Source organism: Bombina bombina, chromosome 3 (genome assembly GCF_027579735.1).
Source record: "Bombina bombina isolate aBomBom1 chromosome 3, aBomBom1.pri, whole genome shotgun sequence".
Classification (NCBI taxonomy): Eukaryota; Metazoa; Chordata; class Amphibia; order Anura; family Bombinatoridae; genus Bombina; species Bombina bombina.
Window position 1 is genome coordinate 1,004,169,890 of NC_069501.1, and position 17,150 is coordinate 1,004,187,039.

Below are 17,150 nucleotides of genomic sequence, written 5' to 3' on the forward strand. Positions count from 1 at the left end.
TGCCGAAAATCATTCATAGATCTGGAGCAATGTGAGTACAGCCAGAGGCTATGACAGCCGATAGTTCCTGATACCTATCACAAATAGGTTGAGAGTCATCTATATTTAGCCCCTAGCCACATCACTTAAATAATTGTACCAGCAAGAGGAAGTCTGTTGAAATTGTTGTTTAATTATTTGCATTGAGAGGCTATTTGCTTTAATTAGAAAACCAGGAGCAAACATTACAGCCTATGTAAAAAGCAGGTTGGACTGCTCTATACATACCAGAATCGGAAATGGAAGTGGTGGAGGATACTTGGAGAAGTGGTAGGAATAAATTACTTTGTTTTATAAATTAAAAATGATTAAAAAATCTTTTAGCATAATGTGGTTTGGATGTGCTTGACATGTACTTGAAACTGGTGCATTATTGAACTGTATAATTTGCCATCACTTTAAGGTTCTGCCTCTTTTTTATCCAAAGTTTTAAGGGGCCTCTACATTTTTGAGAAACTGTCAGTTTGTTCCAACAGTTATCCTTGGAAAATGAAACTGAAGATAGACAAGATTGTAAGGATATTCCAGACTGGGGTAATTCTAAACCTTGAAAAATAGGGGTGGAAAACAGTCTACTCCAAATGTAAATATCAGGGGTTCAGGAGAATAGGTGGTAGACCACATCTTCTACTACCATTCCAAATTATTATTATTTGTTAAGTCTCACTTGATCTTCCTTTACCATTCTACTTGCTTTGTGTAAACAACTGGACATATAAAAAAACACTACCTTACAGCTTCAGGCACCTGAACCTTTTAGGGTGCTACAGAAATGAATGACACATCCTCAGAATCAACACTGATTCCAGACTAAGAAAATATTAATTGATTAGTTGTTCATAGTGAAAGCCTGTACCTTAAACATAACACATTACCACTTAAAAAAAGCAGCACCACAATTATGATTTTAAACAAACACCCCCACCCCAAAAAAACAAAAAAAAACAAAGCTAGCACAATGGCCTACATTACAAGTGTAGTACAACTGTTAATGCATTGAATTTTATGTTGCAACATCAATAACACTATATAATATTACAAGTTAATTCAAAAGTGTAACCAAAGCATTGTAATGGGCATGATACATAAAGCCTATAGTGAGCCCTATACTTTCAATAGAAAGTGCTCAGTGTTCTTATATTACAAGTCTTAGGCTAAGTCTTGCACTTGTCTGCAATGCATTCTGATTTAACACTTTTGAAAATCTGTTATTAACTTTAGGTACATGTGTCATGCTCAGTGGAGCGGGATTACTTGAGGTAACAGTGGATAGAGCAGAGAAACACTTTGCATGTAAATTATGTGAGTCATAAAGAATTTTAATTGTTTTAGAATGTTTTTAAAGATTTTCATTAAAGAAAGTAGCTTTTGACCACATACGGAATTGTGGAGTTGTTTACACAAGTGGAGTGGTATCACTCAGGCAACAGCGACCTGAAACACTGATTTCAGTACGCTCAACACAGCACATATGAGTGCTTAGAATCTTGTATCTTTTCATAGGGTGCGCATATAGTGGAGGTCATTTGGTAATATTATCTACACCAGGAGAAGTTATCTCTTTTCTCTTTTATTCCCCCACACACAGAGTATCGATTGTTGCCTGTGAGTCAGTGCACTGGAACACTTTGAGATTTCAGCCTGCTTATTTAGCATACTCAAGGGATAGTACTCTTGTGAGTATATATCTACAAGGTGTCAAACTGGTGGAGGTCACCTGCTGTCATTATTGTACTAAGAGGTGCCCTTTCTGGTTTGCTTTATGTTTTGGAGTCCAGTAGTGGAGGTGACTGGAAACTGGTTGTCTTTTTCACTAAAAGGTACAGAGGTGGACACATGTTTTGGAATATGTAAGATGAGCACAGGAAACGCAGGACTAGAAATCTGCAGAACTGAGCACAATAAACACAGGACTTGAAATCTGGAGAGCTGCACACAGGAGACACAGAACTTGGAATCTGCAGAGCTGAGCACAGGAGACACAAGACTGGAGAGTGCCCACACCGGGCCTAGGACTGGATACACAGGATACACAAGCTGCAAAGACAGGCCAATATAAATAATAAGAGCGAAGTCAAGGACAAGTCAGGGGTCATGATACCAGGAATCAGTCCAATCATACGACAAAGTACAGGACAAGTCAGGGGTCATGATACCAGGAATCAGTCCAATCATACGACAAATGCTAGGATTTTCCAAAGGGATGGTGAGAAGTCTTGCCAGTTTCAGGAGCCAGAAAATCGCCAAAATAGCAGATTGCAGGACACTGGTCAGAGGCACAAACACAGGGGTGAACTACAATGTCAGGGCAGGAAGTGGTCTGAGAAGGAGCCTTTTATGGAGATGGTAATTAGGTAACTGTATGCAGCTGGCAGACAGGTGGAGTTAGAGAGCCAGCCAGGGCCGTCATACTGAGCCAGAAGACTGGAGGTTCCAGGATCAATTCCGGGCATGGGAGTGACAACATGCTACTGGGCTTTCTAGTACACCTTCTAGGACACTAAATATTAAATACATTTCAGACGACTACCTCTAATTATGGGTGCCACAATTGTGGAACCTAAGTTACACTACAGGCATTTGAAGGAGACTTACTGTACATGTGCAAAAAGACCAGCACTGGAATGCAGCGAAAGACAGATTTAAAAATCTTTAAATGCTATAGAAACATGAATAGTTTAAGCATAGTCCATAATAGAAATTAATTTTCTGAGGAAAATTACGTATCCATGCTCACAACATACTACTGCATTAAATATTAACTATTCACTTGTAATAGCTGTTCTAACAATCAAGCAGTATTGAAGCACAATAGATTACCACTTGTAATCTATGTCTATGTAAAATTATATAATCATATTTAACTGTAAATTGTACATTCTCATAAAGAAATTAAAGTCTGAATCAAGAAAAATGGGTGATCATACTAGATCAAGTCAAGCAGGTTTTTAAATTGATCTGCAATAAAAATACATGGTACATTTGTCAAACAATAATCCAATATATGGAACACCAAATTATATAAATGTAAATGTAAAAAGATCCAAAAACTGATTGGTACTGTGGAAACATCAACACTCATCCAAATGTGGCAAACTATCATTGCAGGTCAACAAGCAAGGAGATGAAGGCAGCCATTTTACTCATTACTCAAGGTAGACTTGCAGTGCATGGATAAAGACAAACAAACCTTAGTAATGTATCAGGACACTAGGTCCCCATGTGGCCCGATACTACATGGATGTATCTAGTGCAGTCACAACGCGCACAATACTAAATAGGTCCACTAACTATATATCCATGTGGCCTTCAAATAAAAACAACTGCAGGTCATGCTGCATGCTGGAAACTGTAGTATCCAGGCAACATATAAAAGGGATGTGATTTCTGTTTGAATAGTGATGCCCGTGGTTCACGTAATGCATTGGTCCTGCTTAGTGTTGCACTGACTGATTAATTTTTTGACAGTATAGCAGCACTACCAGGGCTCCCAAGCGCACAGGTAGCAGGATAGATAGATAGATAGATAGATAGATAGATAGATAGATAGATAGATAGATAGATAGACAAATAAATAGACAGGCAGACAGACAGACAGGTAATTATAAAACTAATACATTTATTTGATCTCTTTTTTAATCTCTGGATAATATGACATAATCAGCAACAACATCTCAACTGTAAGCTGTTTCTATAGTGTATGTAATATTCGGAGTTTAAATACTACTCAGTCAAAATTTAAAATGCTTTTAGAGATTCCACAAATATTTTTTTTTGGTTTCAGGGTCATAAACTGTAAAATTAACTAAGCTCAGGAAATTATTTATATGTAAGAAAACATCCTCCTTTAAAAATGTATTTGAAACTTAGAAGCCACCCAACATACTTATGAACCAGCCATATAGTTTAATGAGCTATGTAATTATTTTATATATGGAAATATGTAGAGGTTTCCTAAAAAAAAATTGTAGCTAAAAACTAAACTTTTATGAGCAATCACTCTCTGACATTTTTTAAAACTTTCATCAAAAGAATTAAGATGAGTGTCAAGATTAACCACATGGTGAAATGGATTAAAAACACATGTCAAAATATAAAAATAAAGTCCAAACATATTTGTGTTGCTTTTTCAACAGGGACTCCATATTAAACTATATTAATATTAATGGCTAGATATTAGAAATTGTTACATTCTCACATAGTGCTGGCTCATATGAGATCAAAACCTTAGTTTTGTATACGTAGGTTTGTGAATCTAACATAATGTAACTTTTCAGTAGTGGTATATTTTGGCCTAGGCCAACTAGGACCGTGGTGTAGAACTAGATCTTAAAATATGCTGCCCCTTATAGCCTGCTGCTCTAGGCACAGTCCTAGTTGGCCTGTGCCTGGAGATCAGGGGAAATGGTTTATACACCACCCGGTGTATAAACCATTGCCGCTGATCTCCAGTTGTATTATAGCAGACAAATATAAACTAAAATTATTGGGGGGCAGTTGAGTTTAAGGGGAAACAGAATTCCTTGGGCCCACGGCAGCACAAAAACTAATTACACAACTGACTAAGTTTTTAACACAAACACAAAAATATATTTGTTCTAGTTTTTTCCCTTATGTCTGCTTAAAGGTAAGCATTACAGAGAAGCAACCATGCAGGCATAAACTCACAAACAAATATATATACAGGTATACCTCATACAGCGGTTACGGACCGGAGCCCTGCTGTAAAGTAAAAACCGCCTTCAAGTGAAACAACATGGTTTTAGCTTTCTTTTCACTTGCCAATGTGTTTAAACACTTGAAAACATGTTATTAGGGGTGCAATAGCGCTAAGTTTAGTTTAACACTAGCACAGTATTTAATAAAAACTGTACCTGTAAAATAGTGACAATTATTGTAATAAAATTTGCCAGACTACAACACTGAAACACAGAGGCACCTTTAGGCTCGTCGGAAACAGAAGTTATCAAGAAGTTATGAAGCAGCGGTCTAAAGACCGCTGCTCCATAAGTTGTCCGTCTTCTCTGAGGCGGGGGACAGAAATCAAATTCGATCAGGTTGATTGACAACCCCTGCTTGCGGCCGCGAATCTGCAGGGGGCGGCATTACACCAGCAGTTCACAAGAACTGCTGGTGCAATGATAAATGCCAACAGCGTATGCTGTCGGCATTTATCGATGGGCAGCGATGTGCAGCGGACATGATATGTTACTTTGTATCATGTCTGCTCGCACATTGTTAAATATTCCCCACAGACTGCACTGTAATGCTGTAAACAGAGTGAATTGTGCATAACAAAATGGTGCCAGTCGCTTTTCTTGCAATCTCATGAGGAGTATAGCACTGTTTCAAAATCATTGGAGGTTAAATTTCAGCTCCACAAAGTGCTGTATTAGCGAATCGCTGTAAAGTGAAGCGCTGTAAAGTGAGGTATACCTGTATGTTTTGAAACATATGATCTCTACTGAGGGCTTGGCTCTTTGTCATATAAGCCACACCTTCTAAGCTCATGTGTAATTTTATCATTAAAAACTAATATGCGTGATCAAAACATAGGATCTGCAATGTTTGCACATGGAAAAAAAAATTAGCATGCAACAGACATTCCTTGTTTTACATGTGCGTTTGTACACCCTGTTTTATTTTTTCTTCTTGAAAGTGACACTGGCCTTTAAAAAGTAGAATTTATTTAAGGTTTTAAGTAAGTAGATTATTAAGCCTCTTAATGGCTGCAAAGTGTTCAGTTTTGGACATTTCAGCAGATATTAGCACAGATATTATACTTAAATCGGCTTATGCAAAATATTAACTACCTCAGGGCCTGCATTCTTAATGAAGTAGGTATCTCTATAAACAGATATTAATATACTGTAAAAACATGCACACTATCAGATACATTTGTTACTGATGCCCAATAATTCCATATATTTTCATAACTATATATATATATATATATATATAAGAGTCTCTGTATTGCAAGTCCTTTTGTCATAATTCCCACTAAGATTTCAATGCTAAGGTTAACTGCCTAGCACAGTAGCTAAAACCACATTTCAAAATAGTTCTTACTGTTAATGGTTAAGCAACATTTTGTGTTATTATTAGAACTTAGATTACAAAATGTAGCAAGCAGCAACAATGAAAAAAAAAAAAAGCAATACATTTTAATCTTCCGTCTTTACAATATGTGCACTTACCTAACCACACAAGCCTTAAGTTCTCAAAGTTTTCAGTTTCCTTTTTTAGTGATCCTTTCCAAAGCTATCCAGCTTAGCTGTTTCGTCAGTGGTTTTAAGAAAAATAAAGATCATAAACATACAGTATCAGAAGAAAAAAAACACATCATCAGCTAGCTTCCCGTCAGACATTCTCTTCTGCGTTTTCATAGCTGTATAAAGAATTTCATTTTCACTTCCTGCTTTGGTGTGTGCACAGTCAAGAGGGAGTGCTTTATTTATATTATATGCTTAAGCCCTGCCTTATTGTTGCACAAATTTCCTTTATGAGCTATGTTCCTGGAAATACGTTTTCCTGATTCTTCCTCATCTCCCACCACTTTTTATATTTATTTTATTAGATAATAAACGTCTGTAACAGCAAAAGTGATGTTATTAGATTATGTTGCTTAAACAGACATAAACCCCCAAATTTTCTCTTTCATGGGTCAGATAGAGCATGTGTTTTTAAACAACTTTCCAATTTAATTCTATCATAAAGTGTGCTCCATCCTTAGTTGAAAAGCAAGCCTAGGCAGGATCAGGATCAGCTATGCACTACCGGGAGCAAGTTGTAAACAGCAGGTGAACCAATCACAAGAGGCATTTATAAGCAGCCACCAATCAGCAGTTAGCTCCCATTAGTGCATTGCTGCTTCTGAGCCTACCTAGATATGCTTTTCAATAGCAAAAGAATAAAGTAAATTAGATAACAGAAGCAAATTGGAAAGTTGATTCAAATCAAATGCTTTGCTTAAATAGCAACAGAAAAATGTTGAGGTTCACGTCCCTTTTAAAGGATACTTTATAAACATTTAGCAAATGTATAAGAAATTGATACTTTTTGAAGGACAGCTAAAATAACAGGCCTACGAGACAAGATACTAGTAAGTGCAAAAGGTTGCTAGGTGTAGAAATGTGTTGCTAAGGAAGATGAGTAGCAAAAAGCTAACCAGTGGAATTAAAGGAACATTTTAAAAAGACACATTTTAGAAAAAAGGCACAATTTTAAAATTGTTGATTATTCTTTCTTTAAAAATATTAAAATAAAAGGGACAGTGTAGTGTAAAATAGTTTTCCCTTAAAGGGACATTAAACACTAAGGGCCAGATTACAAGTGGAGCACTACTATTTAACACTCCCGCTGAGTGTGAAAAACACCCTACTCACACAAACCAGATCACATATTATCAAGTGAGCTAACCTGACATAAAAATATGAATATTTTACATTCCGATGTTCTTCACATAGCAGAATATGTTCTATTTATTCATAAATACATTCATATTTCTATATATATATCTGATGGGTTTTTGGTACAATATACTGTATATATATATATATATATATATATATATATATATATATATATATACACACACAGCTGTTTGTACTACTTCATCTGTTGAACACTGAGATGCCTGGTACAGGTAGCCCTCAGTTTACGCCAGGGTTAGGTTCCAGAAGGAATGGTTGTGAATCGAAACCGTTGTAAATTGAAACCCAGTTTATAATGTAAGTCAATGGGAAGTGAGGGAGTTAGGTTCCAGGCCCCACTCAAAATTGGCATAAGTAACACATAATACATTATTTTTAAAGCTTTGAAATGAAGACCTTAAATGCTAAACAGCATTATAAAACTAATAAAATAATCACACAACACAGAATATATAATTAAACTAAGTTAAATGAACAAAAAAGTTTGCTAAACAGCATTATAACCCTAATAAAATAATCACACAACACAGACTTTACTTGCATTTTTCTGCAAACAGTTCTTTCTATGCATTCCAATCTGGACTGATTTATAGACAGGAAGATATTGTTCCTTTGCAAGCTGCTCGATAGTTTAGGTCTGGTTAAACTGATTAATTTCAGCTTGCTTGGCTTGCATATCTTTGCTGCAACATAAGCGGACAGCTCCACCTACTGGCTATTTTAATTAATGCACTGCTTCTCAATGCTTTTCAATAGCAGTCACATGACTGAAAAAAAAGGTTGTTATTCTGAAACAGTGCAAATTGAACCGTTGTAAACCGAGGGCCACCTGTATTATGTGGATTTTAATCTAAACCATTAAAAGTGGTTTTATTCTGCTAAAACCTGAGAGTGCTGTGTCTATCTCCCTCTGGTCCTATGTACTATTTTTTGTACATATTTTGCATCAAATTCTATACTCATAGACGATGTGTGGCTTGTGTGGGATGGTTCTATATAAGCTTTGAATGACTTTGTGGGACATCTAAATAACAATCAGCTAGATTACAAGTTTTGTGTTGCGGCTTGTAACGCTGAAAATATGGCATTTTCAGTGTTAAAACAGTACCGCAGCTAAATTTAACAACCACCTAACTTTATATTAAAAATTACAATTTCCCTAGCTTAAATTCAATTAAAATGTACCTGTCAAATTAAAAAAAATAATTTTAAACTAACAATTAAACTACTATAATTATTAAACTAAAATTAAACTAACTACCAATTAAATAAAACTAAACTACCAATAAAAAACTCCTAACACTTCTCTAAAAATTACAAAAAATAAAACCTAAATTACAAAAAACAAACACTAAATTATGAAAAATAACAAACAAATTATCAAAAATAAAAAAGAATTACACCTAATCGAATAGCCCACCCAAAAATAAAAAATCCCTAGCCTACAATAAACTACCAATGGCCCTTAGAAGGGCCTTTTGTGGGGCATTGCCCCAAAGATATCAGCTCTTTTACCTGTAAAACAAAATACAAACACCCCCCCCAACAGTAAAACTCACCACCCAACCAACACCCCAAATAAAAAAACTATCTTAAATAACCTAAGCTAACCATTGCCCTGAAACCATTTGTATGGGCATTGCCTTTAAAAGGGCATTTAGCTCTTTTACTGCCCAGACCCTAAACTAAAAAAAAACACCCAAAAAAACCTTAAAAAAAACTTAACACTAACCCCCGACGATCCCCTTACAGTTCTTGAAGTCCCGCTTGAAGGATCCATCCAGCCGGTGAAGTCCTCATCCATGAGGCAAGAAGTCTTCATCCAGACGGCCTCTTCTATCTTCATCCAGCTGGCGAAGTCCTCATCCATGCGGCAAGAAGTCTTCATCCAGGTGGCCTTTTCGATCATTATCCAGCCGGTGCGGAGCGGGTCCATCCTGAAGACATCCGGTGCAGAGAATCCTCTTCATATGGTCTCCACCGTACACTAAATCTTCAATGCAAGAGACGCGATTCAAGATGGCATCCCTTGCATTCCTATTGGCTGAAAATTTTGAATCAGCCAATAGGAATTAGGGCTGCTAAAATCCTATTGGCTATTCAAATCAGCCAATAGGATTTAAGCCCCTCTCAAATTATTGGCTAATTTGTAGGGCATTGCCCTAAGTTAAACAGCTCTTTTACCTACAAAAATTACAAATTCCCCCTAAAAGTAAACCCCCCACCCAACCAACCACCAAAATAAAAAACCTAAGTCTAAAAAAAAACAACCTAAGTTACCCATTTTTTATGGACATTGCCCTTAAAAGGGAATTCAGCTCTTTTATGTCCTTTAAAATAAAAAAGCCCTAATCTAAAAAAAAATAATAAAAAAAATAACCTAACGCTAACCCTAAAATTGTACTCACCTTTCCTGAAGTCTGGAAGTCCAGGTGGAGCAAAGTCTTCATCCAGGCGGCAAAGATCTTCTTCCAGGGCGGCACCATCTTCTATCTGCTTCCCGGAGGTGAAGAGCGGTCTTCAGCGATGCACGGATCCGGAGCACTGGTCGTCATCTGGAGCGCTGGTCCACTTCAGTGGCGATGGTCTTCAGCAATGTGGATCCTCCTCTTCATTCAATCTCCACCACACACTGAAGCTTAAATGCAAGGTAACCTTTTTATATTGGGTACTGTTGCATTCCTATTGGTTGAAATATTAAAATCAGCCAATAGGACATTCTCATGTTTATTTCTTTTGTTTGTATTGGTATGACACAAAAAAAGTAGAGAAAAAAATGCCAAATCTGACACATTCCACGCAAAACTCTAAAAATGGACTGGACAAAATTATTGGCACCCTCCATTTAATATTTGGTAGCACACCTCTTGGAAAAAATAACTGAAATCAATTACTTCTTGTAACCATCAATGAGTTTCTTATACCTCTCCACTAGAATTTTGGACCACTCTTTTTCGACAACTACTTCAGGTCTTTCAGATTGGAAGGGTTCCTTTTCCCAACTGCTATTTTGAGATCTCTCCACAGGTGCTGTATGGGATTGAGATCTGGACTCATTGCTGGCCAGTTCAAAACTCTCCAGCGCTTTGTCTTAAACCATTTCTGGATGCTGTTTGATGTGTGCTTTGGGTCATTGTCCTGCTGTAAGACCCATGACATCAGACGGAGACCCAACTTTCTGACACTGGGCCCTACACCATAGAATTCTTTGGTAGTTTTCAGATTTCATAATATCATGCACACAGTCAAGACATCCAGTGCCTGAAGCAACAAAGCAACCCCAAAATGTCAGTGAACCTCTACCATGTTTGACTGTAGGGACTGTATTCTTTTCTTTAAAAGCCTCAATTCTTTTTCTGAAAACAGTAGAATGATGGGCTTTACCAAAAAGTTGTAATTTAGTTTTGTCTATCCACAGCACATTCTCCTAAAACGATTCTGACTTCCTCAGGTATGTTTAGTCAAACTCCAATCTGGCTTTTTTTATGTTTCTGTGTCAGCAGTGGGGTGCTCCTGGGTCTCCTACCATAGCATCCCTTTTCATTCAGCTGGCAACGTATAGTGCAAGCTGACATATTTGTACCCTGTGCCTGAAGGTCAGCTTGAATTTGTCTGGAAGTTAATCAAGGTTCTTAATCCACCATTCGAACTATCCTTCGTTTCAATCTTTGATCAATTTTCTTTTTCGTCCACATCCAGGGAGATTAGCTACAGTTCCATGGGCTGTAAACTTCTTGACAATGTTGCACACAGTGGACACAGGAACATTAAGATCTCTGGAGATGGACTTGTAACCTTGAGATTGTCCATGCTTTTCCACAATTTTTGTTCTCAAATCCTCAGATAATTCTTTGCTGCTCTTTCTCTTCTCTATGCTCAGTGTGGCACACAGAGACACACAACAGAAAGGTTGAGTAAATTTTTCACAATTTTAACTGGTTGCCGGTGTGATTTCTGTATTGTCAGCCCCTGTTAATTGATAACGGTGAGTTTAATTAAAAATTACAGGAGCATCACAAACTTGGAATGCAAATATTTCTAACAATTTTGAGAAGGTGCCAATAATTTTGTCCAGTCCATTTTTGCGTAGAATATGTCTGATTTGGCTTTTTTTCTCCCTTTTTTGTGTCATACCAATACAAGCAAAAGAAATACAGGAAAAACAGGAGAATGCCTAAACATTTATAATTGCAACAATTTTCTAGGTGAAGTGGTGCATTATCTGACAGAAATGCAGGGGTGCCAATATTTTTGGCCATGACTGTATATATCTATATGTATATATAAAACAATGCTTGAGTTCATACTATCATGGCTACAATTTTCATGTGGTAAAACTGAGTGACCGGCTGCTTTTCATTAGTAACAGTAGCTGTATAGCATAAACAATAGTAATAGCCCGCCGTATCCACCCAGTGCACACAGTCACACTTTTGGAAGAAATAATAAACTCCAAACACCTATGCTGCAGTTTAATCTAGTCAAACAATGGTTTAACTGAGTATTTGGATACCCTTTTAATAAGCAAGCTAAGTATATAATAACTTTCCCAGCCTGTAACACGGGTATAAAATCCTGTACATGTAGTGATTCCAAGACACAGCTGGTAAAACAGTTACAAGTATTAGCTTGCAACAGTGTATCAAATGAGTCATCAAATCCTCTTACTCACTGTGCCGGCCCACGGCGCGGGAGTGCGATCTGCTTCAATGGCGACCGCCAAACACCAGTCAGTGTGAAATCCAGCAAGGCAATGGTAGTCACTAACCTCGGGCGGTTCTCCCCTCTTCCAAGACTTAAATCACAAATTGAAATGCGAGATAAAGTGACCAATCCAAACATGGTTTAAGGCTCTTACTTGTTGTTGTTTAAATAGGACTGCAAATTAAAAGTTATCCATGCTATACTCTGGACATTCATAGGCCAAAGGTGTCAAGCAAGATCTAATCACTGACTGCGCATGGTAACGTTTATGAAAGCTGTGGAAGTGGATATATAGCCAGCTTTGGCTCAAAATGTGGAAACCTTAAATCCCAATTCTTTGAAGGAGGAATGTATTGCCAAAGGTGTGCGATTACCTTTTCAACTGAATGCGATCATTGGAAAGGGCTATGAGAATAGCTTACTTGGTTCGCAATAATCTCTCACTGGAGAGGGACATGCAGTGACGCTGAAGGAGGAGGGCTTACCTAACGCTGCCAAGCTACTCATTTGCATACAAGCTCTCTACAAAGGGAGTCCCAGGAGGGGATTGTAAGCTGCTCTATCTCTAAGGTCACGTAAGCATTCCCTGTACTTGCATTACATTAAGGATTAATTACCAGTCCGGTTAGACCTTGTGTGCGGTGATAGCTGCGGTCATTCACCGGAAAGATTATTCTGGACAGTAGTCTTTCTGACTTTACCTTTGTGCTTACACAGCAAAATATTCTGTTACCGCCTATGTTTTAAAAGTCTGATTAGCCTCAGATGTTTATGCAGCAAATTGTATGCTGACTTACCAATGAATGCTACATTCCCTAATCATTGTTACTAATACCTCAGTAATACCTAGATTGTATAGATAACAAAGGAAATTTGGGAATACAATGTATATGAATACTTTTATTTGTTTGTTTTTATGTTGATGTGTCACATGGAGATTCTTTGTTTGTAGAAGATTAATAATAAATGAATGTGTATTAAAATTTAAAAGTGTGCTGAATTCCTTTTCTTTTTAAGAGGATATAGCTATCCTCATTTTCTTCCTATTTAAAGTTAAAAATACATATATATATATATATATATATATATATATATATATATATATATATACACACAAACACAACCCCAATTCTGAAAAAGTTGGGACAGTATGAAAAATGCACACGAAAAAAAAACCAACAACCAAAAAGAGTAATTTTAAAATTCAATTCTCCCTGTACTATATTCAAAACACATTATTGACACATTATTTTATGTTTTACTTTGTGAATTTAATGTATTTTTGAAAATATACCCTCATTTTAAATCTGATGACTGCAACACACTCCCAAAAAGTTAGGACAGTTGACTGTTTACACTGTGTAACATCACCTTTTTTTTAATAAAAAAGGCACTGAAGACACCAGTTGGTTAAGTTTAGCAAGTGAAATTTCCCCCATTCATCCATTGTGTATGTCTTCAGCTGCACAACTGTACGGGGCCTTCGTTGCCTTATTTTGTGCTTCATAATGCACCACACATTCTCAATCGGAGACAGGACTGCAGGCAGGCCATGCTAGCACCCGCACTCTCTGCTTACGCAACCATGCACTTGTAATACGGGCAGAATGTGGTTTGGCGTTGTCCTGCTGAAAAATGCAGGGAAGTCCCTGTGAAAGGCAAAGTCTGGATGGCAGCATATGTTGCTCCAAAATGTATACATATGTTTCTGCATTAATGGTGTCCTCACAGATGTGAAAGTTACCCATGCCCACACCCCCATACCATTATAGATGCTGGATTTTGGACCTGACACTGATAACAGTTTGGATGGTTCTTTTCCTCTTTGGCCCAGAGAACACCACGGCTGTTTTTTGTAAACGCTATTTGAAATGTTGACTCATTGGACCACAAAACATGATTCCACTGTGCTATTGTCCTTCTCAAATGATACAGAGCCCAGAGAAATCGGTGGGACTTATGGATAGTGTTGATGTATGGCTTCTGCCTTGCATAGTAAAGCCTTAACTTGCTTCTGAGGATGCAGCGGCAAATGGTGTTGACTGATGTCTATGAGTAAGGCCTGGGAGCCAAAACGCGTTAGAGACTCCATTTCTTTGTTTGCTGCTGTTTTTAATACCTGCACTTGTGTTCAATAAAACACTGCTTTCAACTAATAGCACTATGAATGACTCGCTGGCTTTTCTGCATCTATTGACAAAGGTTTACCAAATTATTTTCAAGCCCATGTCAGTATATCCATTACAGTTTTTGAGAAAGTGACGTCTGAGGGATCAAGCGCATTAAGAAGTGGTTTTCAGCCTTGCCCTTTATGCACTTTTAGTTATATTCTGCACTGTAGAAGGTGAAATGCCCAAAATCCTATTGATTTGTCTCTGGGGAATGTTGTTCTCAAAGTGTTGGATTATTCACTGACACATCTGCTGGCAGATTGGTGAACCTCAACCCATCCTTGCTTTTGAAGGACTAAGGGGCCTATCTATCAAGCTCCGAATGGAGCTTGATGCCCCGTGTTTCTGGCGAGCCTGCAGACTCACCAGAAACAGCAGTTATGAAGCAGCGGTCACAAAGACCGTTGCTCAATAACCTATCCGCCTGCTCTGAGCAGGTGGACAGACATCGCCGGAATTCAACCCGATCGAGTACGATCAGGTTGACTGACACCTCCCTGCTGGTGGCCGATTGGCCGCGAGTCTGCAGGGGGCGGCGTTGCACCAGCAGCTCTTGTGTGCAATGCTGAATACGGAGAGCGTATTGCTCTCAGTATTCAGCGAGGTCTGGCGGACCTGATCCGCACTGTCGGATCAGATCCGCCAGACTTTGTTAAATAGAGGCCTAAGCCTTTTTTGGAGACTCCTTATATACTATGATTACACGTTTGCCTCACCTGTTTCACATCACCTTATTTCATCTTGTCACATCGCTATTGGTCCTAAATTGCCTCTGTCCCAACTTTTTTGGAGTGTGTTGCAGTCATCAGATTTTAAATGAGTGTAAATCTTCAAAAATACATTAAATTCACAAAGTAAAACATCAAATAATGTGTTAATAAAGTGTTTTCAATGTAGTACAGGGTGAATTGAGTTTTAAAATGACTCTTTTTGCTAGTTTTTTTTCTTCATTTTCCATACTGCTCCAACCATGTCCATATAGGCAAAAGAAAGCAGATCAAGCCTGACTTTGTGATGTTGGCTACAATATTGCGATAAAACCATTGGGACTACAATTATTACTGTTAATAGTTTTGAGCTGACTGCCAAGCATAACATTGTTTAAATACAGCTACATACAGAGTAGCAGATTACAACTTACAAGGTGGTAGCTAATTCAATGGAGACTTCCTTAACAAAGGTTCCTTAATAGTTACAGCTAAATACATCTGTTTAAAATAACTTAACACAGCTTTTCATTCATTGGAAAATGTATAAATGATATCCCAACTGTAATAAGTATTCATTTATTAGCAACATATTATTATTGCAATACAATTCACTGAACCGTCTGAAGCTAACATATTGTACTATTTTCAATTATCCCTATGCAATATAGTTTCTAATAAAGTTCTATTTTAATTGTAGTTATCAACGCAATAACTTTTTGGGTATTTGTGAGTGCTATCAAAGTATCTCTTTTTTCAGTTCTTTAAACTGAATTAGTCAATGTTCATGCCCTTTTGCCAATGGCATCAAGGTTAAGTTATTGCGCATGCACGAGATCCCATGCATGTTCAGGAGCCTTGCATCCATGTAGAACCTCCATCATACAACATGAATAATAAGTATCACAGAGGGCTTGGAAATGATTATATACACAAGTGCACATTACTTGTATAAAAAAGTTGTAGCACATGTATATTGATGATTGATTATTTATATAGCACATTTTCAATTAATGAAATACAAAGTTTTGGGTTTACTGTCCCTTTAAGTCATTACCCATATCCCTGCCCACCTGCATATAACCCAATCCTGCCATTTACAAATTGTTGGTTAGATATTGCCCACAATCTCCCATATCCCAGAAATCTTCTAGATTATTCTGGAAATCATTCTAGTGAGAAAAAAAAAAGACATACACCTAGATTACGAGTTTTGCGTTAGAGGCTGTGCGGTGCTAACAAGCAGTTTTCACTCACCGCTCACTTACCTACAGTGCTGGTATTACGAGTTTTTACAAACCCGTCGTTAAAAGGCAAGAAGTGAGCGTAGAGCAAAATTTTGCTCATTACCGCACTCCAATACCAGCGCTGCTTAAGTCAGCGGTGAGCTGGTGTAACGTGCTCATGCACGATTTCCCCATAGGAATCAACGGGGAGAGCTTGCTGAAAAAAAGTCTAACACCTGCAAAAAAGCAGCATAAAGCTTCCTAACGCAGCCCCATTGATTCCTATGGGGAAATAAAAGTTATGTCTACACCTAACACCCTAACATGAAACCCGAGTCTAAACACCCCTAATCTTACACTTATTAACCCCTAATCTGCCGCCCCCGACATTGCCGACACCTGCATTATATCATTAACCCCTAATCTGCCGCTCCGGATACCGCCGCCACCTACATATGTATGAACCCCTAATCTGGTGACCCCAACATCGCCGACACCTACATTATATTTATTAACCCCTAATCTGCCGCCCCCAATGTCGCCGCCACCTACCTACACTTATTAACCCCTAATCTGCCGCCCCAACGTCGCCGCCACTATATTAAAGTTATTAACCCCTAAACCTGTCTAACCCTAAACCAAACACCCCCTAACTTAAATATAATTTAAATAAATCTAAATAAATATTCCTATCATTAACTAAATTATTCCTATTTAAAACTAAATACTTACCTGTAAAATAAACCCTAAGATAGCTACAATATAACTAATAGTTACATTGTAGCTAGTTTAGGATTTATTTTTATTTTACAAGCAAGTTTGTATTTATTTTAACTAGGTTGAATAGTTATTAAATAGTTATTAACTATT

At 37.6% G+C, this 17,150-nt stretch overlaps 1 protein-coding gene across 2 annotated transcripts in view; it reads right to left on the reverse strand.

The window, feature by feature from the left end:
- Positions 1-6,445, reverse strand: part of STAT6 (signal transducer and activator of transcription 6) — a 465,172-nt gene extending 458,727 nt beyond the window's left edge. For both annotated transcript variants that reach the window (XM_053708174.1, XM_053708172.1), the window contains exon 1: positions 6,237-6,445. The gene's annotated coding sequence lies outside the window, so the exon portion shown is untranslated. The remainder of the gene's footprint in view (positions 1-6,236) is intronic.
- Positions 6,446-17,150: the final 10,705 nt, after the last annotated feature.